Consider the following 26,807-nt stretch of genomic DNA (forward strand, 5'->3'; position numbering starts at 1 on the left):
TCTCTCTCTCTCTCTCCTCCTTTTTCCCCCGCTACTCCCCTTCCTTCTTTGTCCAGCAGTTTTGCTTTTTCCTCCAACTGGCTTCTGAGATCCCATCTGGAATCAGGAATTATATTGGCTCTCATACTGTAATGTTCCAGGGTATTCTAGATCTAGTCATTGAGGTAACATACAGTTCATCCCAGACAGGGTCTTAACTGTGCTCCTAAAAAAAAAAAAAAAAAAGACAATAACTCCTAGAAATGGTTTAAGCTTTTATAGTCTCCTTTCTTCCAGAGATAGGGAGTCTTAATTCAGCCTTCATTTTTATGCTGAGTGGCTAGTTCTTGACCTCTGTTCCAGTGATTTGCCATTCAATATGTCTACCCCACAGGAGATGAAATGTCATAATGTCTCTGGCTTACTTAGAATCCTTCAGATCAGCATACTCATGGTATCATGGTATAAGAAGTAACTTACACAAATGAATAATTTTTTAAAAATTTAGTTTTGTCATGTTTGGAAAAAAAAGGGAAGTAAAGTATGAATGTATCATTTTGACCAGAAATTCCCTAAGAATTCACTAATGCCTACCTTCCCCCACCTTCCCATTTAAACCTCAAAGCCTTGACTTCAAATATCAGGCAACAATCATTGTTTCCAGATATCCATATGCCCTAAAGTTTCCTTAGTCAGGGAATGTATACGGACAATTAAAAGGTTCATTGAAAAGGAAACAGTTCACACACACTTACTGAAAGACATAAAGTTCCTGGTATAAAAAGCTATAAAATGAATAATAACAATAAAATGTGTTCTAAGAGCAACCTCCATTTCCTGTTTCATTACCAAAAACAGGGAATAGTTTTTAACTAGTTGAACTGAGAGTCTGCTTTGGAATCTGACTAGTCTCAATTTTGTACATTTCTGATCTCTTGTGCATCCCTGGTTGTCTTGCCATATGTCTTACATTGAGTCGTTCGTCATTCATCACAGATAGTCATTATTTTTCTTCTTAAGCTTTGAAATGGCTGTACGATACTGCTCCCTCTTCCTTTCTAGCCAGATTCCTGGAAGTCTATTTATATCTGTTGGAGACTGCATTTCTGCTCTGCTCTGGATAGGTGAACTTTATAAAACAACTGTAGTGGAAAATGTCACTACAGACATGCACTTGAATCTAAAGAGTGATCTCCAATGGCAAAAAAAAATCTATGTACCATGAATCTGCCTACCTAATGCTATCACATTTTCTCATGATCAGCTAGTAGTTTTCCCTGCATTACTGTTAGCTACTCAATGATCAACATCATGTAGGTCATCTAAGTAGGCACAGTGTCAAATGCTGACTTAGGGGTATACATTGAAAGGCATAATTATTTTAAGGAGTTCGCAGGCTGTTTGGAAAGGACAATGAGAAAAGCTTTCAATATTTTGTTGTTGCAGATTGGATCAAAAGAAGGAGATGTGAGCAACAGAGAGATTGGATAGGAGAAAATTGTAATGGCAGTATGAAATAACTAGGGACTAAATGATAGTTATGGCTTGGGAATGGAAGGAGCAAACCAAGAAACAAAACAAAAAGGAGTTATCATACCATGGGACAGAACCTGTGAAAGAAAAGAACAAGGAGTTAAACACAACAATAATAAAAAGAGCAAGAACAGTAACAACAGGTGAAATTTGCTAACTGCTGACTAAAATACTTCAAACACAAGAAACCAATACAATGTTAGTAACAGTGACAGAACCTGGAAAGAGATCCATTTTAATGAGAAAAATTATTATTGGGTCATAGAAATTCCAAGTTTCATGTGATTGTGGGCCATGATAAAGGAAAACATTGATCTGTTGAAGAGGTATACATTTCAGGCATCAAGGAAGTCAAAACTTAAAAAGTAGTACAGTAAGGAGGGAGCAAAGAGTCTTAATAAAATGAGAAATAAACAGAGTAGCTTATTACCTTAGAAGATTTAGTGATTTTTTTTAATCAAATCTATATAAGTTCTGAAGACTTAGAGAGGAAAAGAAGATTTTACATTCTCTTTATCACTTGAGCAAAGAGGTAATGGAAGAATATTTTTTTTATTTTTTATTTTCTAGATTTTCCTTAATATAAATATTTATGCTTTAATTGAATTGCTTCATTGCTATATAGCATCTCTCTAAAGCACCACAACCTTATGGTAACAGTCACTATAGAAAACCAAAAATTCCTTTGCTTCTCTCTATAAACCATTTATCATTTTCGTCTGTAATTTAATTCAAAGGAAAACATCATTTTAGAGATGCGGAAACATAAATTACATCTAAATCTACAATGGCCTCTGAAATTATCTCTTTAAAATGTCTTAAAGTATCATGCAATACATGGTGAATTAGTAAAATTGTAACAATTTTTCCAGATCTTTTTTTTCCAAGCAACTAAGATACAAAAAGAGAAGAATTACCAGTAAATGAAGATTGGAGTGATCATTTCCTGTTTGTTTTTATTGTGGTTTGATTTCAATGTAATGTTTTCTAATAAGCTAACATGTGCAGTATCTCTAAACAAACTTCAAATGAACATATTAATATGGAGGTCACAGAGTCCCTTTTTGTGTCCCTTTTTACCTTGGTACAATAGCCTACTGTGCAGAGTGCTCCATGGAGAATTCTTTAACACTGGGTGGCGCTATATACTAACAAAAAAAAAATCTTTATTTAGCATGAATATCTATATTTTTAGTTTCAGTTCATTTTTGCAGTCTTGATATCAACTATCATTGCATATTATTTTGTGAGTCCTTCTGATATTCCACTCACACAAATGTCTGGTGCAAACTGGCCTATTAGCAAAGAAATGTCAACCATGTTGCTCCAACTAGGTAGCATGTTCGTGTTAAAGCATTATGAGAAATAAACTGGAAGAAAATAAAATCATGTGATAGAGAAGCATTTGTCCCTCATGTCGATGACTGAGGATATTTGTTGGAGGGAAACATTAAGCGAATTACAAATTTGCCTAGCCAGTGAATTCCAAAGTAGCATCACATTTTCTATTACCTAGTTATAAACAGTGATGCAATAAATCATTAAATGTGATATGGAAGTTATTTAATTTATTGACCTAGATCACTCATAGAGTCACTCACATAAATTGAGCTATTTTTTTTTTCAGGAAATTGGATACCAAGGCATTTATATCCTAAAGGAATACATATAAAGGTTTTTGGAAATTTTAACACAGTATCTGTTTACAATTGAAGACAAAAAAAGTACATTGGAAGAATTTACTGATAAAATATTAGAATCTTTTATTAAAATAATAAAAGAAATATAAAATCTATTTTGGGGAAGGAGCTTTTTATTTTTCTCTTATAAGTGATATATATTAGTATACATTTTAAAAAAATTATTGAATAAAGAACATATTAGCATATGAATTCTTCTTCCACCAGCACCCTCCCTTGCCACCAATTACACTCCAAACTCAGAGATAAAAGTTTATGTATACATTCAATCCTTTTTACCTCCATAAAATCCACTTTTGTATACATGCACAAATTCTATTGTATATTAACAAGATCATACTATGCATATTGATCAACACATTGTTCTTTCAATTAAAAACAGACCTGAAGTATTTTTCTATGTCCACATAAAGGTTTGACTCTTTTCAACAGTAGCATGATATTCTATAGCATGAGTAAGCCATACATTTTTAACTGTTTTTCTCATTGAATTTTTAGAGTTTTGATTTTTAGGTTTTTTTCTCCTTTATTATAAACAATGGCACAGTAAACATCCTTGTACACACTTCTCTGTGTATGTGTATATTTCTGTTGGATGAATTTTAGAAGTAGAATTGCTGAGGCAAAAGGAATGTACAACTTCCTAAAAAGCTAGTCGAATTTCACATTTGCTCCAACAATGTAGTAAAGTGCCTTGTTGGAATTCTTCCCCAGTTCTTGGCAGCAATGAACAGTATCAATCTTTTTTTCTCTCATATTTGAAGGTTGGGGTGCTATGTCTTGGCTGTTTTCATTGTTGATTATATAGAGATTGTGGATTGTTTTATATTTTATTGAAATTTATGGGCTTTCTTTTTAGAATTGCACATTCACATCATGTTTAAACATCTTGATATTGGGTTAATTCTATTTTTGCATGTATAGCATTATAACAGACATTTGTATCATGTATACTTACTTTTTGTTAATAATAGAAAATGTAAATATTGTCCCCAGCCTGTCGTTTGTCTATTAGCATTGTTTACATCATTTTTGATGATCATAATGATTGTCATCTCTACCATTTTTTTCTTTATGAATTCTGACTTTGTATCTTGCTTAAGAAAGCTTTTTTCATCCCAAATTGTTTAAGATATTTGCATTTTTTTACTAGTACTTTTATAGTTCAGGTTATTATATTTTTCTCTTTAATTCTTCTAAAATTTAATTTTGTGTATGTCTTGTGGGAGGGAATTAAACTTTTTCTCAAATAAATAGCTAGTTTTCCAGATATTTATTTAAAAATTGATCCTTTTCCTGTGGAATTGAAATACTGCTTTAATCATAAACTCAAGAAATCTTTCTTGAGCTTTTGGACAAGTATTGTTGACATTCTCTGGTGTTATTGTATATATTTTGTTTTATTTCCCTAAAACTTCTTGTAGTAATAATCAAATGATCATATCAATAGCATTCATAGGCTAATTATTTTTTACAATTGCTTACATAGGGGTCTTATTTCTCAAATTACAATACAACTGAGTTAAGCTATGAAAGATCAGTGTTCTTCTAATGCATACTATTCAGCCTTTAAGAAGAGGGAAATCATGTAACGAAAACATGGATGAACTCGGAGGACATTATACCAAGAGAAATAAGCCAGGCACAAAACAACAAATACTGCATGGTCTCAGTTATATGCGAAATCCAAAATAATCACTCAGAAGCAGTGAACAGAATGATTAGCAGAGGCTGAGGAGTTGGGGGGAATGAGATGTTGGTCAAAGAGTACAGTGTTTCAGTTATACCAGAAAAATAAATGGTAAACATTTGTGTTAATGGATATGTCAATTACCTTTATTCAATTATTCCATATTGAGTGTGTGTGTATATATGTGTGTATATATATATATATATATATATATATCACAGCATCACTTTGTATCCCATAAACATATACAATTATAATTTGCCAATATCTAATAAATAATAGAGAAAAATGTGAAAATGACATTTTTCCTATTTGTAATCTTTTTGAAATAATTAACACAGTAACTCTCTTCAATATTCAAAAAAAAAAAGATTACCTTTCTCAAGGGCTTTAAGAATGGTTAGTCTAAACCTCAAAATGTACAGTTGTATATTGACCTCAGTATGAAACCATTTATCTTGGCAAGGAAAAGATATAATGATTTTTGTAATTTTGCATTTATTGTATCTATACTCAGTAAGCACACTAAAAGTGCTTGTATACCTTGACATTTTTTAAAGGGTGAGACTAGACAAATGAAACATTTCTCCTAACAATGTAGAAGAAACTTCTTTTTTACTAAATAGTTTGCCGTCTGAGACATATTCAAAATATATGATTTTTTGATGATTTCTTGACCCAGGGCCTCCTGTTCCATTTGGACTATCTTAAATTGCAGGAATAGTTCTCCACATTTACTTCTTCATGTACAATATTTCCATAAATAGAGTGTGAGATGTTACAAAGTGTTTTTACTAACAACACATCGGTTATCAAACATGGGATTTTTTTCTCACAGCAACCAGTTCTCTAACTATTTGGACACCAACTGGGTGTACTACAATTCAATTCAATTCTGTCACTAACCACCTGGAGTTAGTACAATCCCCACAGGTTAGGGGCTAAGTCCCACAAGACTGCCCCCTACTTCAGACTCCAATCCCAAGTCTTGGGCCTCCTGTAGTTCTGACTGGCTATGCATTAGGGGCTTCAACAACTCCTTCCTCAAGTTTTGGTCATTTGCTGGAACAATCCTCACAACTTAGGGAAGTTTTTTAGTTAGTATTATCAGTAAATTATAAAGGACATAACTCAGGAACAGCCAAATGGAAGAAAGGCACAGGGCAAAATATTGGGGAGAGAGTGTTTCACGCTCTCTCCAAGTGTTTCACCCTGACAGCGTCTTGCTCTGTTCACCAACCAGAAGCCCTCTGAATGTCACTGTTTAGGAGTTTCCATGAAGCCTTAATCATATAGACATTATTGATTTAATCACTGTCCATTGGCAATTGATTTAATTTCCAGCTCCTTTCCCCTCCCCAGAGGTGGAGGAGTGGGGCTGAAAGTTCCAGCTCTCTAATCATGCCTTGATCTTTCTGGCAACCAGTCCCCATCCTGAAACTATCCAGGGGCCCCCAAGCGTAACTTTATTAGAATAAACTCAGACATTGTTCTTAGGGACTTCTAAATAATAAAGATGATACTATCACTCAGGAAATTCCAAGAATCTTTAGAAGCTCTGTCTCAGGAACAAGGGACAAAGACCAAATATGTATTTCTTACTGTATCACACATGCTTACACAATAAATATTCATAGTGCAATTTTCTAATACTAGATTCAAGTTTCTAATATTAAAGTTTATGTGAGAAAAAATTAAATAACATAAAACTGATTTTTGCAATTTTTAGAAAGTATTATATATTTAAAAACATTAAATCTGATTCCTTACAAGCATGATCTCACTGTAGATCACAATAAAACAATGTAACAATCTTTATGGTAAAATGTATTGATTAAGCAATTAAATCTACCTAAGTGCTGTTTGAGTATTTTTCAAGTATGAAACACATTCATAAACAGAGTGGACTATAATCCTGTCATAATACATATTTTACTGATTCATAATTGAAAGTTTCCTTCAACTAAAATTCATTTTTTAAATAATAGATGCCATGAAGCTCTATGTTTTAAACAATATAGATGGCAGTCGATAAGTCCCAAGAAATAAAAAAAAATCCAATGTAAAAGATTACTTTCATTGAACTAAATGTATTGTCTGAGATATACCTAATTGAAAATAGTAATTAATTACATCATGCTTATGCTTTTTATTCCTATAGCAGTTTTATTGAATTAGGTATTGTGGGATCTATACACATGGCATTCAACTATAACAATACAAAATACTCAATATATTTGTTATATATTTATTATAATTATTTTCTACACTAGCAAGTATTCAATATTACTATTTAAACTCCAGAATATCTTTATTCCACATAGGTCTTTACAGAATCTGGACTTTCTTATATTTAATATTTAAGTCAATGTAAGTCCACTCACATTTATATCAGTATCTCTTTTACTCACTGAGTCAGACTGTGTAGATTCTAAACAGGAACAACGTAAAATTTGATTATTTTAATTCCTGCACTAACATTTAACTTTACTAGTAATTATTCCTCCACGAGGAAGAAAAAGAGAAAGAATTGCTTACTAAAAATATTTGCATTAATTTTATAAATTGCTGTCAACATATGATAAAGAGACTTGAACGATTTTTTTGTGTGGACATATGATTAGATTTTAACAGGCCTTAATATTCACATATTTAAGGAAAACATATGACTTCAATGTGAACATGTCTATACTTGATTTTAATGAATAATTTCCACAACAGTTAATCATTTTTGCTAACATGAAATTTGAGGATCCTTAAAGGAGAATCTTGAGGTTATCAAAGTAGGTTTAATATTTTTAAAGTATATCTTCATTTTTAAATATGCATCTTTTTACTCCAGTATATTTCAAAAAATGTGTTTTAATACACACACTTAAATGAATGATATGGATAGTATAGCCATATACAAATTTATACTGTTTCCAACAAAGACTTCTCTAGTAAGATTTAATATGTTACTGATACTTCATATGCCTTTATTGATGTTTAAACTAGTCCTGTTATTCTATCTAGCCTGATCCTTCACATTTCCCATCTCTAACCATCTTCGAAAGGCCAGAGAATGTCCTACCTGCCATATACTGTTGCCTTGGATACATGAGACTTCATATATTGAAGTAATTAAAGCCAATTTTTGTATCTAAGCAATCTCTGGGAGTTACAATACAAGAAACTTGCAAAAAGCGTCCTTAGAAAATTAAGGTAAATAGAGAAGTTCATACCAGAAACTAGAAAGGACCCTGTCTGCCAACCTCAAGTTTCTTCTCCCATTGTTGAGTAGGATTTATCACCTGTTGCTGTAAGGAACTTCATGTCTGGCACTGCTCCAATTTATGGAAATTCTCACCTAGGCATACCATGCCAAACAAACATCTTTCTTTATATCTGTACCACAGGATCTAATATTTGACTATAAATTAAGATGGTGAGAGCATGAATACATAAGTATGTCTGCCTTTATACTGTTTCCAGCTAAAATTTTTAACTCTTTAAAGTAATGAGCTACTTATTGTATTTTGGTTTTATCCCATACGACAACAAATCCAAAACTAAAGAAAAAAAAGTAGATGAATTTTTACATTTGTTTCTAAAAATTATAAAACGAATTATTCCATAACATTACAAAGATTAATAATTAATATATGTAAAGAGGTGAGAATACAACAGTGAATGGCACACAGTAAGTACTTTCCATGTGATTGCTATTTTTTTATTTTTATTTTTTATTTTATTTTAAGTTCCGGGTTACAAGTACAGAACATGTAGGTTTGTTACATAGGTATACATGTGCCATGGTGGTTTGCTGCACCTATCAACTTGCCATCTAGGTTTTAAGCCTGCATGCATTAGCTATAATTAAGACAAAATAAGTTGATTTCAGAGGTTAGCTGTCAATAGCGTGAAGGATATTAAAGCAGGTATCAATCAAGACAGGTATTTACTTGCCTAAAGAACACCGCACTTTGCGGGGGCTGAGGGGGGCAAATCACTTGAAGTCAGGAATTCAAGACCAGCGTAACATGGCAAAACCCCGTCTCTACTGAAAATACAAAAATTAGCCAGGTGTAGTGGCACATGCCTGTAATCCCAGCTACTCTGGACGCTGAGGCATGAGAATCACTTGAATCTGGGAGGCGCAGGTTGCAATGAACCAAGATTGTGCCACTGCACTCCAGCCTGGGCAACAGAGTGAAACTCTGTCTCAAAAAAAAAAAAAAAGAAAGAAAGAAAGAAAGAAAAAACAAACAAACAAAAAACACCTATCTCATCTCTCTCTCTCTCTCTCTCTGGTATTTGTTTAAAGAACAAAATAGAGATTTAATTACCTTTGATTAATTTCAGTTGTGTTGTGTTCTCCTTTGAATACTAGGTTGAGTTTAATTTGGACAATGTTGTTTCCAGGTTTCATTTCAACTTATTTGCAACAACCAAAAATTCTTGATAAAAAGAAACAAATATCTAATATATTTAATCAGGGAATACAAGAAAATTTCGTAGAGGGGAAAGCAAAAGAAAAAAGGAGGTGGGGTAATGAAAAATATTTAATAGGAGTAAGTTAGAAAAGTCAGCCACAACTGAATGTTTTGTAAATTTCTCCAGTTTTGTTCTCTACAGACTGAGTACCCGGGAAATTTTCTGTTGGTCTTAATCAGTCTCTCTTCAATGGAACTGCATACAAGGATATGCAACTGGACTTGTATTAAGGAAACTGCACATGGTTTAATAAGGCTAGAGTTTTGGATGAGTGGTAGGTGCGAGACCAATCATGAGAGACAGAATAACACAAATTAAAGAATATTTCTACCAGTAATGGGGAACCACTGTAAGATTTTAAGCAGATAGTAACATCCGATTGCATTTTAAAGAAGGTACTTTAAGCCCGGCGCAGTGGCTTATGCCTGTAATCCCAGCACTTTGGGAGGCTGAGGCAGATGGATCACCTGAGGTCAGGAGTTCAAGACCAGCCTGGCCAACATGGTGAAACCCCGTCTCTACTAAAAATACAAAAAATTAGCTGGGTGTGGTGGTGTGCGCCTGTAATCCCAGCTACTCAGGAGGCTGAGGTAGGAGAATCGCTTGAACCTGGGAGGCGGAGGTTGCGGGAGCTGAGGTCATGCCATTGCACTCTAGACTGGGCAACAAGAGTGAAACTTCATCTCAAAAATAAATAAATAAAAAAGGTACTTTAAATCCATTCAATTGAGCATATTCATTTATTTAACAAATGTTCATTGTGTTGTTATATATGCTATGTACTGCTCAAGATGCTTGAGACAGCAAGGTTAACAGGACAAAAACCAATCTTTTTCATGGAGCTGACAATCTATCAGGAAAATTTGACAAGAAACAAGTACATATATAAGTAATAACATTCCACATGGTCATAATATCATAAAATATATAGCCAAATTAAGTGGTACAGCCTGCTTAGTGGGAATAATCAGCACTAAATAGTGTGGTAAGATCTTTTGAAGAGAACTATCAGATTTGAGACTGGAATACAGAGAAGGAAGTCACCACTTGAAGGCCTGAAGCAAATGCAAAGAACTGGAGGCAAGAAAACAAGCTAGGCATGTTAGAAGAATAAAAAGTGAGCCAATGTGGTTACAGCAAATTGCATGAGAATTAGATTTGCACAAGAGGAGGTTAAAAGCTATTTACAATACAGCTTATGTACTGTGTCATAGCATAAGACATGAGGAAGTCTCCAGTTTTATTTTAAGAATGTGAATCTACTGATGTTTTAAAATGGAGCAATATGATTTTAATTTTGTGTTTAAAACATACATTCAGCAACTGAATGGATTGTGAATGAGCCCATATAGAAACTGGGAAATTAATTAGGCAGATACTAGAAGCGTCCAGGTGAGAGATAGTGGTGGTTTTTCCTAAGTGGTAAAGGAGGGGATGATTTTCATCTCTATGTGTGGTTAAGCAAATAGAGGTGCAGGCACTCACTAATAGGATTGATGGTGTAGATGATGGAAAGAGAGAACTCAGAGATGATTCCAGAGCTTTGAAATAGGAAAGAGTATGAATGAAGGGTGTCATTAACTGAGGAATATAAGTAAATTTAGGTATCTATGATTAAGGCCACATCAGATATGTAATGTGTGTTTATGAAACATTCAAGAGTCACTTCAGGGCTAGGATGATGGAAGATGAGTCCAGGTTGTATTCAAGACTAAAATGAAAAAGGTGATAGCAATATCTTTCTCCATTTCCCAAGTTTCATTTCCCAAGATTAACTGTTCTCCAGTCTACTCTTTCATTGATCAGTGCTCTTATGGTTTATAGTTTTCCCTTAATAGTAATATATTCCTCACTGTGAGAAATAAATCAGATAAAAAGGGACTTTATATAGTTATAACCATCAAAATAGCCATTCTTGTAAAAATATTGGCAACTTTATATGTTTCAACATAGTAATATATAAAATTATTACTAAATATTAATAATAAATGTTATTGCTACCAGAAATATTTGTTTATTGAACAAATTTTTAATTTTCATGTACAATATGCTAAGGACTGCTCTAGGTGTGTTTAAAATAGAAGTGAAAAAGACAGTAATTACCCTGCATTAAGGAGTATTCTGTAAATAATTATATTAAGTTTAGGTAAAAAAGCAGAACAAGTAAATAATATGCAAAAAATAATTCATTTAACAAAAATGTGTTGATTTTCAACATTCTGAGCATTGTTTAGGTGCTCAGTTGTAAAAAATACATACTGTAACACAACAGACAAAAAATCTTCACCTTTATGAAAATTATATTTAGGCAAACAAACAGTACATCCGATTAAATCAGAGGTGAAGATTTATAATGCGGTGATGTAATAGACTCAAGGGTGCCAACACTGATTGCTTCGACGGCAAGTCACAGATTCCATTTGTAATCAAGAAGGGATTATACAAGCATGTGAATCCTCTGAGGTCATCTTAGTGTATTTCACAGTCCCTAAACATTCCCCCTAAAAATTGGAGATGTTCTAAGACATACAAGGGTGCTCAAAAATATTAATGTATTTTCAATACAGTCAATTTGTATACAATTTTTACAAATAGCATAGCGTGACATTAATAATATTTAATAAAACTGAATCTTATCTCTTTAAATGAAAGGTAACATTCACAGTGATAATAATATTTGGCTTTCAAGTAAAATATCTTAAATTTAAAATGATCAGATGTTATTTTAGAGAAAAATTTAATATTTTTGTTTACTTAAAGGGAAATTACAGTATTAAAGGCATGAAATAACACGAAAAATCAGTAGTGTCTCATTGTCATTCATTTCCTTTCAAAAGTAAAAGGAAACATTGCAGTTAATATTTCCTTTACCAACTCTCTTTCCACTGATAAGCTTCAAATAGTCCTGAATGGTGACACATTAAGTCACTCCACTGAGGACAACTGGGATAAAACCATCAGTCAATTACATGATGCAAATTAACATAACCTAAGTCCCTTTCTCAAGAGGAACAGCATAGGGTGATGAAAAGTGAGCGGACTTTAAATTCAGATGGATGTGACAAGAATTACACTTGTTAGCTGAGAGAACTGGTGAAATTTTTGAGGCTTAAATTCCTCATCTGTAAAATGGAAACAACAATATCTCCTTAACAGAGTTATGGCCAGTCTGGAATGAGATAATATATGTAATTCATTGAACACAGTGTCTCACACATATAAATTCACCTCAATAATTTTCAGATTTTCTCAGGAATTAATAAAACTATCTTTGTACCCACTTAGTCTCCATCTTTCCACGTTCTCAACATCAGAAAATTGTGATGGTTAGTTAATTAACCATTTAATCTTAGCTAATAAATCACAGACATATTATGCCTCATCACTTTTCAATTACTATAATGGCAACATTTTAAATGAATAGTCATTTGAAATAACATTAGAAAAATAATTTTGTTTGGCTACACTTATTGCTAGATTCCAAAATAAATGATTTTCCATAGTGGCTTTTAAAAACAGAAAATGCAAAACCTTAACTTGGCAGATATCTCATTTTATATGATCTTGCCCAGTTTCATTAGCAATATTTTTCATCATTCTTTCACACTCATAACAAATGTAATTTGATTTTTCTCATTGTACTATTGCTCTCTCTCTCTGTAGATGCTATTTTCTCTTTCTACTCCTCCCTCTCCACTTCTCTTCAGCTGTTTGAAGCACACTCTTTTCTCTAAGTATAGTGCATATGTGAATTTGTTTTCCCAGAAAAGCAATTACGTTGCTATCTTGCAGAACAGTGTCTACCAGGAGTTTCTTGAGATGGGAGTTATTTCTCTATCTCTATCCTCTCATATTTAGGATAAAGCCTGGACAATCAGCCCTAAATAAATAATTGATGAAATAAAATTAGAAGTGTTCAGAGTGAAATACATAGAACTCTTCTGACAAGTTTTACTAGTGTGTAGGATTACAAAGAATTTTTTGAAATCTAAAATGGACTGAATGTTTGTGTCCTTCTTAAATCCATTTGTTGAAGCCCCAACCCCCAGTGTGATTCTTCTTGGAGATAGGATCTGTGAGGAAGTTATAAACGTTAAGTGAGATCTTAAGAATGGGGCCCTAATTTCATAGGACTGATGTCCTTAAGAAGAAGAGACAGTAGAGTTCTCTCCCTCTCTGCCATATGAATAGGCACCTTGATTTTAGATTTTCCACCCTCCAGAACTGTTAGAAACTAAATTTCTGTTGTGTAGGCCACTAAGTCTATGGTGTTTTATGATGGCACCCAGAGCTAAGGCAAACCCAATTAAACTTTATATAATATAGTGGATTTTACACTCTATTTAATATTCTTCAAGAATTAACCCCACACTAAAATAACTCTGCTAGTTGAATGTGTATAATTAGTTTACCAAATCAAAATTAATATTAATAAATTGTGGAGGAAAACTGCATTTGGAATTTAAGACTTAGCTAAATGATGTGCAGATGCAAATGCAGAGTCTATTAAAAATCCCACTGGTTGCCAACGATTCTACTTAGAATTGAGCCACCTCCAGTTTTATACTTCCATTACAAAATTTGTTCTACTTAACGTATTTTAACCAAACAGAGTGTGTTTTTGAGAGCCAGATTATATCACTTAAGAAAGCTTGGAACCAGAAAAACATAGCTATAGCCCCTCTAAGGAACCTACAGTGAGAACAGCATGTAAGAAGATATTTCTTTCATGAAGCTACTCTGAGATTGAATCTTCCTAATATTTTATTGACATGTGAATTTGGACTTCAAAGTTTAAAATAAAAACCAAAAAGACGTTCAAGCATTTAGTAGGAATTCTTCCTGAAAAGGAGACCTCTACCTCTATAGCAAATTAACTATATTGTCCAATACTTCTTCCCAGGTAATTAATTTGCTATTATTTTAATCTCTTGTAGTTTAGCTCCATACTGATCAAAATAAATGAGCCAAAAAAAGTTTTTGTCATCTAGCTGATTTATTAAAGGGAATGTCTTTTTTCATAATTTCTCAATTATGATCTGAGTCTTAAAGACACTTATAAAATATGCATATTGAAAGGAACCCTCATATTAATTTATGGTACACAGAAGGGAATTATACCGGCTAAATGTTCTTAAGTCACCCTCACATCCATCCTAAAAAGTTGGTGTTACCCCTGTTTTATAAAACAAATGAGTGGAACAAAGAACTGGTAAGTAACTTGTTTAAAGTGGTATTAGTGGAGAGTGGTAGAACCAAGATTTAAATTTCATTTCCTTTACGAAGTCTGATAGTTTTACAAAACTAAGGAGTAAATAATAATAACAATAATGAAATGGTTTCCTCTCTTTCTCAAAAGTTTTTATAACAATGATAGAAAAATAAGTATTTCACCTGATCAAAAATGTATATAAAAGATATTAAGTTATGTGTTCATAAATAAAATGCAAAGTCAAACAGAAAGAAAATACACTACTAAAGCCATGGAAAGGTTCACACATAAACCCATTGTGCCAACATTGTTTATTTTTCATCTTAAAAAGCATGATATGTTATGTGCATTATATCAATATTTTCCCTTGAATTATACAGTGCCAGGATGTGTTATGTGTTTCTGTTTTGAGTATTACCTTAATCTCAATTTTAAAATGAAGAAACTGACTTTAAAATGGTTAAGTGACATGTTCAAAGTCACTTAGCCAAAAGATGTCAGTGCTAGGTCAAGAAACTTTTCTACTGCTGCCCCAGAAACCTTTTCCTAAAATCTTCAAGGCCAGAACAAATGCCACTTCTTCCTCCACAAAGCTGGGCTTAAAATTGCCCTCAAGCTATAAGTAATCCATACCTCTTACAATAAGAAATGCTAAAATTCATTAATCAAAGCACTTGTTTATTGGATTTGATACCAAGGCAAAAGACGTACATTAAATAAATATTTAATTTCCTCCTCAGGGCACAAAACCAATAATACCATCTATCTTCTATCCCTTGTATATACAGGCAGAGAAAGGTTGCTGAGAAATAAAGAGCTTGCAGGGCTCAATATCAGACTGTTTAGACTTACAAATTATTGGTGGTAACAATGTTAGTAAACATAGGCCAATTGTCACCTTTAATTTTAATCGCAGAATGAAAAAAATAACCTCTTACTTCCCACAGTACATGCTGAGTTATGAAACCAACAAAACTGAGATCAAATATTAAGTAAAAGGACTGACATAAGCAGAACAATGGATCTAAAGTGATATAAATTTACTAAAATTTAAACTTGGAATAAAATGCAAAGAGAAAGAATCACTGAAACTGTTTAATACTTTCAGAGTACAATCTCATTTTCAGTTACATCCTTTACTAGCATAGAGATGCTACATGAGTGTGTTTGTAATAGGTTTAAAAGGCATTTAAAGGAGGCATTAAAGTCTTACATGGTAAACACAGCTTTAAACACTTTAAAAGGCTGCCAGCTTGTTTTTCATATAACATTTTCAAACGTAGAAATGGTATAAAACATCATACAATCTAATGATCACTTATATTACTTGTAAATTGGAAGTTTTTTACTCATTAGGCAGATGCTAAAATAATTAGTAATTAGGATACCAATAAAGTTGTGCTGCTTCCAATTCTTTTAGTAAATTCATATTTCGATTAATTGCCTTTTCCTTCTTTTTGATGCTGTTATTGCCCAGAAGAATGTCTCTTTTATCACTAGGTGTTACTAAGTAGCAGCAAGCTAAGGAGAATTTATTAATGTCCTCCTTTTACAGGTTAATATTTGTACACTTAAATAACTTACTTACTGCTGACAGTTCAACACATTGGATTAATTATGCAAGATAAGAGCAAGGTTTTATTTTATCTTAGCCATTTCTAGTCATTATTCTTTGAGTTAAAAATATATTGAATTGGTAATGATACTTGTTGCTACCAAGACAACAATCCCAGAGTTCATTAAAATCTGCAATGTAAATTTTTATTTTAAAACTTCTATGAAATTCTAATTATGTTATTTTTCTCTGTATTTATTTATCTACCTAATTATATTTTTTGTAATTATAATCATTATATCTTCCATTGTTCCCAAGGGAAGTTAAACATTAAAACACGAAAGATGATAAAAATCCGGGGATCTCATTTTATTCTTCTATTTCTATAAAGTAGAATACTGTTATTTTAAATGGATTTTACACATTTGACATACAAAAGTAAGTGTATTTTAAGATACTGACTTACAGGCCGGGTGCTGTGGCTCACGCTTGTAATCCCAGCACTTTGGGATGTTGAACTGGCAGATCACGAGGTCAAGAGTTCGAGACCAGCCTAGCCAACATGGTGAAACCCCGTTTCTACTAAAAATACAAAACATTAGCCGAGCTTGGTGGTGGGCGCCTGTAGTCCCAGCTACTAAAAATACAAAACATTAGCCGAGCGTGGTGGTGGGCGCCTGTAGTCCCAGCTACTCGGGAGGCTGAGGCAGGAGAATGGCGTGAACCAGGGAGGCGGAGCTTGCAGTGAGCCGAGATGGCACTACTGCACTCCAGCCTGGGCCACAGAGCGAGTGAGACTCCGTCTCAAAACAAAACAAAACAAAAAAACAAACAAACAAATGAAAATACTGAGTTACTAATAGGGAGTCAGTTTCTACTAACATTTTTTCATCTCTGGAATTCTTGTTAAATAAGATCTCAGGTCCTGTATATGTAAAATGGTAAAATATAAAACGTTATACATTATACATATGCATTATACATTATACATAAAACATTATACATTATACATACAGAATGATGTAAAGTCAATGAAATTCTATCAAGAAAAAATACTTAATAGATAAACATTTCTAATATTTTCTATTCTCATTCTTAGTGAGTTAAAATCATTTTAACCAGAGATCAAATATTCTGTGTGAATTTTATGATGGAGATTTGATTAATCACTCCATATCTATTTCAAAATTTTAACATTTTATACTTCTGTTATTTTTAGGTCATTATTTCTTTGAAGTAAAATTTTATCTGAATACATTGGGCAGATTAAAATAATACATAGTAATTTTCTTTCATTTACAGTGATCAATAACTATTTTTGCTCTTTTAATGGTTGTCTATTTTATTTTATATTGATGTACCAATGTATTTTACTAGATAATTGTTTGTACTTTTTAACATTACTAATTAGATGAGATTTTTCTGTCAGTTTTAATTCTATTAAGAATTTTCCCAATGCTGTTTTAACTTTTATCAGGATTATTTAGAATAGCTTATATTCTGCATGCAACGATTAATACCTTTTGTGCATTCTTGGGAAGGATCAAAGAGTATGCCTAGAGCAAAGGCTTAGAATCCAAACGTAGTCAAATGAGACAGTCCAAAATACTGAGACATTGCTTTCTGTAAAGTAAACTAGGAGTAGGTAAAGAGTTAGTTACCTTTATATTCAGATTTAACCCAACCCATTAGTCCAAATAGAAGATATAACTTGTCATATTTTATTAACCCTTATTACTCATATGCTTTGTAACCTTAAAGAACATCCCATTTATTTAAGGTAATCTGTTTGTGCATATAATCCATAGGTAATTCCAGGCAGACCCTTGACAAAACTATTAAAATGAGAAAATGAGAAGCTTAATTTTCAAATACTCGGCTTCTCTTTTCCATGTATTTCATAATTTATAATCCATCACAGTTTCAAAACTCTCACGTTATTTTCTTCCTCTGTCTCATTGATGACTTTGTGTGAAATTAAGTCTGCATGAATATAAGGATTATTAATTTAGTATGAATAGCATGCCAAACTCTGACAGGTTCAAATTATTTTTACTATTCTCACAAGAAAAACAGATGGCCAAGGAGACACATCTGATAATAGGCAAAACAGACATTTGAACTCAGGTCTCTTTGATTAATTTAACTTTATCTTTGAACAACTGAATGTTTCTGTTTTTTAAAGGAATTTCCGACATTGTCAGATGCTCAGTGTGAAGCCTAACAAGTCAAGATCTCTCCTCCTCCGCATCCATAAACATTTACAACTAACCAGTCTACACACACACACACACACAGACACACAAACGAAGCATTCTTATTTTCAAAATATGCAATATTGAATGATAATAGCTATTGATCTTCTTTTTATCTTAAAAAAGTCAGTTTCTGACTCCTTCATAAACAATAGCTGAAAGTCTGAAAGTCTGAAAAAAATCGGTGGATGAATGGTTAAGCAGCTAAACAATGCTTTCTCAGTTTCAGGCCAGAAAGGAAAATAATTCAAATTCAGAGACAAACATGGTGGAAGATCAGTCTTTAAATTGTGACTAACAGCAAAAGCATACCTACCACCTAGGTCTTGGTGTTTTAATACTATTATTTACTAAAAGGGACTAGAACTCCTTGGAGAAATGCCTAAGTCCAAGACTGGGGCAGGGAAAGACCAAGATAATCCTGGAACATTTTTTTTTCCCCCAAATTAAGGAAGTGCTTAAGAATGATGGAAAACATTCAAAATGATTCTGAAACTAGCTTAAAGGTGATTTTACTTGTCAAATCTGGAGGAAAGTTAGCTTCAGAATAGTTAAAAACAGTAAGTTTGTAGTGCTATGAATGAAATATGAAAATATGAATCAATACTAATAAAAATTAGTTAATAGAAAAAAAGAAAATTTGAAAAAAAATTGGATGCTCTTAAAGATTCATGTACCTCACCATGAGGTGAAAAGTAACTTTACACACACCTATGCTATACAGGCACTTCTATCATTAGGTGTTGATGTGCCAAGCAAATAGATCTGCTGAGTGAAGTTCTGGATGTCCTCCTGACATTATGAAGTGCAAGCCAATTAGATAAGGCATTGTATCACATTCCTGTGAGTATTTTCTTGCCTTGCTTCCCCTTTTTAAATCACCCTCAATGTTCTGGCCTTATGTCTCCTTAGTAAAGCCTAAGCATTTTAATCATAGCCTAAGCACTGCTGTTTCAGGACACTATAAGACATTTGGTTTTACACTTAAAAATAAAACATACAGCCAAGCGTGGTGGCTCACGCCTGTAATCCTAGCACTTTGGGAGGCTGAGGCGGGTGGATCACTTGAGGTCAGGGGTTCGAGACCAACCTGGGCAACATGGTGAAACACCATCTCTACTGAAAATACAAAAATTAGCTGGGCATGGTGGTGCATGCCTGTGGTCCCAGCTACTTGGGAGGCTGAGGCAGGAGAATCGCTTGAACCTGGGAGGCAGAGGTTGCAGTGAGTTGAGATCATGCCACTGCACTCCTGCCTGGATGACAGAGTGAGATGCTGTCTCAAAAAAATAAATAAATAAAAATAAATAAAACATAACAACTGCCATATCAACAAAGTCAAATAGAACAATCTATATAATTATCATGATAGATTAAGGAAAAACATTTAACAAAATTCAAAATTTAATTTATAATAAAGCTGTTAACAACCTAGTAACAGAGATAACTTCGTTAGATTAATATTGAATATCTAGAAATGGGTATCCACAAATAACAGCATAGCTGATGTTAAAAAAGAACATTTTAAGTTGAAAGTATAATAAGGCCTATCAGCACCTGTAATCAATATTATATTCAATGTTCCATGAAATGTAAGACAAAAATAAGAATTTCAAAGAAATATTAAACTGTCATCATTTGTAGCTGGGATGATTATTTATACTAAAAATTTATTATCTAAATTACATCAATAGGCAATGAAAAGGCAATAGAGTAAGGTCATTTTACTTAAGTTCAATATACAAAAAGCAACTGTGTTTCCACATACCAGCAAAAATATTTAAAAAATTAAAGTATAATAATATTTTTAATTCATTCAATGTCACAAGAGTCTTGTGAACAAATCTAGTTGTTAGGAATTTCACACACATGCAATACAGAAAACTGTGAATATTTTAAAAAAGATTAAACTTCTTTAAAAATTTAAGAATATAATATGTCCATGGATGAAAAGATTCAGTTTTATTAAAAAAGTGATCTACAGATTCAATGCAAACACAAACAACGTCTTTTTTTAAATGTGTGTGTACATGTGTGTTGAAATTTGTTTAGTTTTTTTCCTAAATTTATATGTAAATGAAATGGATAAAAAATGCCAAGGCAATAATGATAAATCAAACTCAATAAAAGACTTAAAATGGTGTATATCAAGATATATTTTATTACTTTATTAATTGGGACTGAAGCTCTTGATGCAAGGAGAGTCAAAATGAACTAATGAAACACAACATTTAGTTTATGTCAAATATGGCATATCAGAGCAATGGGAGAAGTCTTTACAATAAATCATATCAATGGACTATATATCCATTAACTCCTAACTCCCACCATATACAAACAAAAAATTAGTTATATGTTAATTGTACATAAAAATGTGAGAGGTAAGACATCATGCTTCTAGAAAAATAGCAATAACAAAAGAAAATAATAGTAAATGGGTGTATATAAGATTAAATTTTTATTTTAAAATCTTTTGCTCATCAAAATATACAATTAAGGGAGTAAAAAAGCAAGTCACAGAATGATAGAAGATATTTACAACATATATAACCAACAAGGTATATAGAAAACTACAAAGCTTCAATGGAAAAGAGGGCAAAAGTTTTTTGGGGGTAGAGGAATATGAATTTTATTAGATATAATTAATATACAGTAAATCCACCTTGTATACTTTTATGCTGACAAATATAAAGTTTACTTTTAAACACCACAAAAAATGCTATTTATAAGAAAAAATACTATAATAAACTGTGCTATGTAAAAATTTGTAAAACTCTGATTTTCAAAAGACATTATTAAAAAGTAAAAGGTCAAGTCACAGAATGGAAAAAAAATTTGCAATGCTTATGTCCAACAAAGTATTTGAATACTAGAAATATGAAGAAAATTTCCTAAGTCAAAAATATAAGCAAAAATAAAAGAAACGATATGAGCAGACACTTCAAAGCAAAAGATATTAAAGTGACAAACTAAAGTATGCTCCAACTCATCAGAGAAATGCAGTTTAATATCAAACACTTGATCCTATCTTACATTCACCAATGCAAAAATAGACAAGTCTAGTTTTAGGAAGATTGTAAAGTGACTACAACATTTATACGTTGCTGGCGGGAGAATAAGGTGGTACTAACACTTTGGGAAGCTGATGGTATACTAAAGCTAAAAATATATAAACTCTATATCCCAGTAACTCCACTGTGAGTATATATCTAAGAGAAGTACATACCAAAATATATACCTAAGAATGTGCATAACATCAATAATAACTACCAAAAGTCTTAAGACGACTCAAATATCCATTCACAGAAAATGGATAAATAAACAAGGAAAGGTAGTATGTTCACACAATGCCCCATTATACAATATAATAACTGAACTATTCAATGACTTGCATGCAACTGAAAAATATGCTGTGAAAGCGGCCAATAACAAAAGAATATATAATTTTTTCATTTCACTGAAATAAAACAAAACAGGAAAAATTAATCTACGGCAGTGTTTATCTTTGCAGACGAGACTACAGGGAGAATGAAGGATGGTTAAGGAATTGCTTCATGCAAGTTAAAGAGTGGTTCACTTCATGATAATTCATCAAGCTTTATACTTGTGATTTGTTTACATTTCTTTAAGTATGGGATGCAGAGATAAAATATTTATGAAATTGATTGGTATTCTAGTCTCCTACATCTTTTTAATATAAATAAAACCATGTTAACCTAAGTGCCATAAAGAAAATTTGGCATTCACAGAAGATGTACCAGGTTTATCCTACGGTTTTGAATACTCCCTGAAATACCATTTCTGTATTCCTGAAATTGCATGTACAAAAGTTTGAGAAAATGGTAATCAAGCTATCTTCAGCTAATCTGAACTTGTTAGATGATAATGTAGCAGCAAATAGTAAGAAAGTGCAATGGTCACCAAAGTGAGCGTCAGTCCAGCCTCTCTCCTGGGGACGGCCTGTCCTAACCGTAAGGTTGGTTCCTTGTGTCAATGTTTCTTCTGTATGATTCTATTCCCCTGGATGCATGCGACTGACTATAGGAAGAAATAACACCCAAATAGGGACATTTTTATTCTATCTCTTGGAAATTTAAGTTGGAAAACAGCAAGCCCACCATGAGCTAGTCTTTTAAGTGAAGATAATCTAAACCTGGAAGCCATTACTCGGCTAATTTTCCCCCCACTTTGGACAAAGAAGCAAAAAATGCTGTTTGCAGAGAAAGAAAATTGAGAAAATATGCAGAACGTAGAAAAATTGAAGTCCAGGGAGAAAGATTGGCTAACTTTCCAGTATAGAATTTCAGTTCCTTGTTAAGTATCAACCCAATTTCTCCCTTGCATTACACAATTAATTCCACTATTGTTGTATTTATTTTTGCTCCTTTTAATTTTTATGACAAGCTTACATGTATTATAATTTTATATAGGATAATGTATATTTTGTATTTGCATGTGTGTACATGACAGGTAGTGGAAAAGAGGGGTAACACAAGATTTTTTTTCTATTTCCTTTTGTTTATTTCCTTTTTCCTTTATCATGTGACATAAGATTTATTAGCTTCGTATCAGCATTTAAGTATAGTTAACTTCATGTGATAGTATTTAGGTTGGGGATTGGTGTGTTTCCAGTTTTAGGAAGGATAGTTGTATTACATTAGGCATAATTATGACCTTACTATTGTCTTTATTTGAAGATTATGTATAATCTCAGGAGACGTGTTGTGTGTTCAAGTTGACAAGGGGTGAACTTGTGACGGTTAATACTGAGTGTCAACTCGATTAGATTGAAGGATACGAAGTATTGATCCTTGATGTGTCTGTGAGGGTGTTGCCAAAAGAGATTAACATTTGAGTCAGTGGGCTAGGAAAGGCAGACCCGCCCATAGTCTGGGTGGGCACCTTCTAATCAGCTGCCATTGTGGCTAGAATATAAAGCAGGCAGAAAAATGTGAAGAGGCAAGACTGGCCTAGCCTTCCAGCCTACATCTTTCTCCCCTGCTTGATGCTTCCTACCCTCAAACATCGGACTCCAAGTTCTTTAGTTTTGGGACTAGGACTGGCTTTCCTTGCTCCTCAGGTTGCGCATGGCCTATTGTGGGACCTTGTGATCATGTGTGAATACTTAATAAACTCATATATATATATATGAGTGTATTATAATATATATAATTATATATATTATATATATAATAAACTCATATATATATCGTATATATATGATATATATATACGATATATATATATGGATATATATATATGTCCTATTACTTCAGTCCTTCTAGAGAACCCTGACTAATACATCTGGTTTTCAAAGGGAATGCTTCCTGTTTGCTCATTCAGTATGATATTGGCTGTGGGTTTGTCATAAATAGCTCTTATTATTTTGATATGTTCCATCAATACCTACTTTATTGAGGTTTTTTTAACATGAAGAGATGTTGAATTTTATTGAAGGTGTTTTCTGCACCTATTGAGATAATCATGTGGTTTTTGTCATTGCTTCTGTTTATGTGATGAATTATGTTTATTGATTTGCATATGTTGGACCAGCCTTACATCCCGGTCAGGAAGTTGACTTGATCATGATGGGTAAGCTTTCTGACGTGCTGCTGGTTATTATTGGCAGTACTTTATTGAGGATTTTCACATAGATGTGCATCAGGGATACTGGCCTGAAGTTTTCTATTTTTGTTGTGTCTCTATTAGGTTTTGGTATCAGGATGATGCTGGCTTCATAATATGAGCTACAGAGAAGTCCCTTGTTTTCTGTTGTTTAGAATAGTTTCAGAAGGAATAGTACCAACTCCTCTTTGTACTTCTGGTAGAATTGGGCTGTGAATCCATCTGGTCCCGGGCTTTTGTTTTGTTTTGTTTTTTTTTTTTTTTTGGTTGGTAGATTACTTACTACTGCCCCAATTTTACAACTTGTTATTGGTCTTTTCAAGGATTTGGCTTCTCTCTGGTTTAATCTTGGGGGAATGTGTGTGTCAAATAATGTATCCATTTCTTCTAGATTTTCTAGTTTATTTGCATAGAGGTGTTTATAGTATTCTCCGGTGGTAGTTTGTATGTCTGTGGGGTCAGTGAGGATAGCCCCTTTATCATTTTTGATTGTGTCTGTTTGATTCTTCTCTCTTTTCTTCTTTATTAGTCTAGCTAGCATTCTATCTATTTCAGTATTTTTTTCAAAAAACTAGCATGTGGATTCATTTATTTTCTGAAGGATATTTTTGCGTCTCTGCTCTGATCTTAGTTATTTCTTGTCTTCTGCTAGCTTTTGGATTTGTTTGCTCTTGCTTCTATAGTTCTTTTAGTTGCAATGCTAGGGTGTCAATTTGAGATCTTTGTAGCTTTCCGATGTGAGCATTTAGTGCTGTAAATTTCCCTTCTAACACTGCTTTAGCTGCATCCCAGAGAGTCTGGTACATTGTCTCTTTGTTCTCATTGGTTGCAAAAAACTTTTGATTTCTGCCTTAATTTCATTATTTACTTAGGAGTCATTCAGGAGCAGGTTATTCAATTTCCATGTAGTGTGGCTTTGAGTGAGTTTCTTAATCTTGAGTTCTACTTTGATTACACTGTGGTCTGAGAGACTGTTATGATTTCAGTTCTTTTGCATGTGCTGAGGATTATTTTACTTCCAATTATGTGATTGTTCTTAGAGTAAGTGCCATGTGGCACTGAGAATACATATTCTGTTGTTTTGCGGTAGAGAGTTGTGTATATATCTATCAGGTCCACCTGATCCAGAGCTGAGTTCAAGTCTTGAATATCCTTGTTAATTTTCTGTCTTGATGATCTAATATTGATAGTGGTGTGTTAAAATCTCCCACTATTATTGTGTGGGTGTCAGTCTCTTTGCAGGTCTCTAAGAACTTGTTTTATGAATCTGAGTGTTCCTGTATTGGGTGCATATGTATTTAGGATAGTTAGCTTTTCTTATTGAATTGATCCCTTTGCCATTATGTAATGCCCTTCCTTATTGTTTTTGGTCTTTGTTGGTTTAAAGTATGTTTTGTCAGAAACTAGGATTGCATTTTTTTCTGCTTTTGATTTGCTTGATAAATTTTCTTCCATCCCTATATTTTGAGCCTCTGTGTGTCTTTGCATGTTAGATGTGTTTCTTGAATACAGCACACTGATGAGTCTTCACTCTTTATTCAATTTGCCAGTCTGTGTCTGTTAATTGGGACATTTAGCCAATTTACATTTAAGGTTAATATTATTATGTGTATTGATCCTGTCATCATGATTCTAGCTGGTTATTTTGTACATTAGTTGATGCAGTTTCTTCATAGTGTCATTAGTCTTCGTATTTCAGTATGTTTTTTCAGTGGCTGGTTCCGGATTTTTTTTTTTTTTCCATATTTAGTGCTTCCTTCAGGAGCTCTTGCAAGGCAGGCCTGGCAGTGATGAAATCCTTCATCATTTGCTTGTCTGTAAAGGATTTTATTTCTCCTTTGCTTATCAAGCTTAGATTGGCCAGATATGAAATTCTGGGTTGAAAATTATTTTAAGAATGTTGAATATTGGCACCCCCTCTATCCTGGTTTGCAAGGTTTCTGCTGACAGGTCCACTGTTAGTCTGATGGGCTTCCCTTTATAGGTGAGCTGGCCTTTCTCTCTGGCTGCCGTCAACACTTTTTCCTTCATTTTGAGCTTGGAGAATCTGAAAATTATGTGTCTTTGGGTTGATCTTCTCCTGGAGTATCTTACTGGGGCTGTCTATATTTCCTGAATTTGAATGTTGGCCTGTGTTGCTAGGTTGGGGAAGTTCTCTTGGATGATATCCTGAAGTGTGTTTGCCAACTTGGTTCCATTCTCCCCATCTGCTTCAGGTACCCCAATCAGTTGCAGGTTCAGTCTTTTTACATAGTTCCATAGTTCTTGGAGGTTATGTTTGTTCCTTTTCATTCTTTTTTTCTCTAAACTTGTCTGCCTGCTTTATTTCAGAGAGATAGTCTTCAAGCTCTGATTCTCTTTCTTCCTCTTGATTGATTCAGCTGTTGATACTTGCATATATATCAAGAAGTTCTTGTGCTGTGTTTTTCAGCTCCATCAGGTTATTTATGTTTCTCTCTAAACTGGTTATTCTAGTTAGCAGCTCCTATAACCTTTTATCATGGTTATTAGCTTTTTTGCATTGGGTTAGAACACACTCCTTTACCTCAGCGAAGTTTGTTATTACCCATCATCTGAAGCTGATTCCTGTCAATGCGTCCATTTCATCATCTGTTCAGTTATGTGCCCTTGCTGGAATGGTGTGATCATTTGGAGAAGACGCACTCTGGCCCTTTGAGTTTTCAGTGTTTTTCCATTGATTCTTTCTCATCTTCATAAGTTTATCTAGTTTCAATCTTTGAGGGTGCTGACCGTTGGAGGAGGTTTTCGTGGGTACTTTATG

Source organism: Gorilla gorilla, chromosome 3 (assembly GCF_029281585.2).
Source record: "Gorilla gorilla gorilla isolate KB3781 chromosome 3, NHGRI_mGorGor1-v2.1_pri, whole genome shotgun sequence".
Taxonomy (NCBI): Eukaryota; Metazoa; Chordata; class Mammalia; order Primates; family Hominidae; genus Gorilla; species Gorilla gorilla.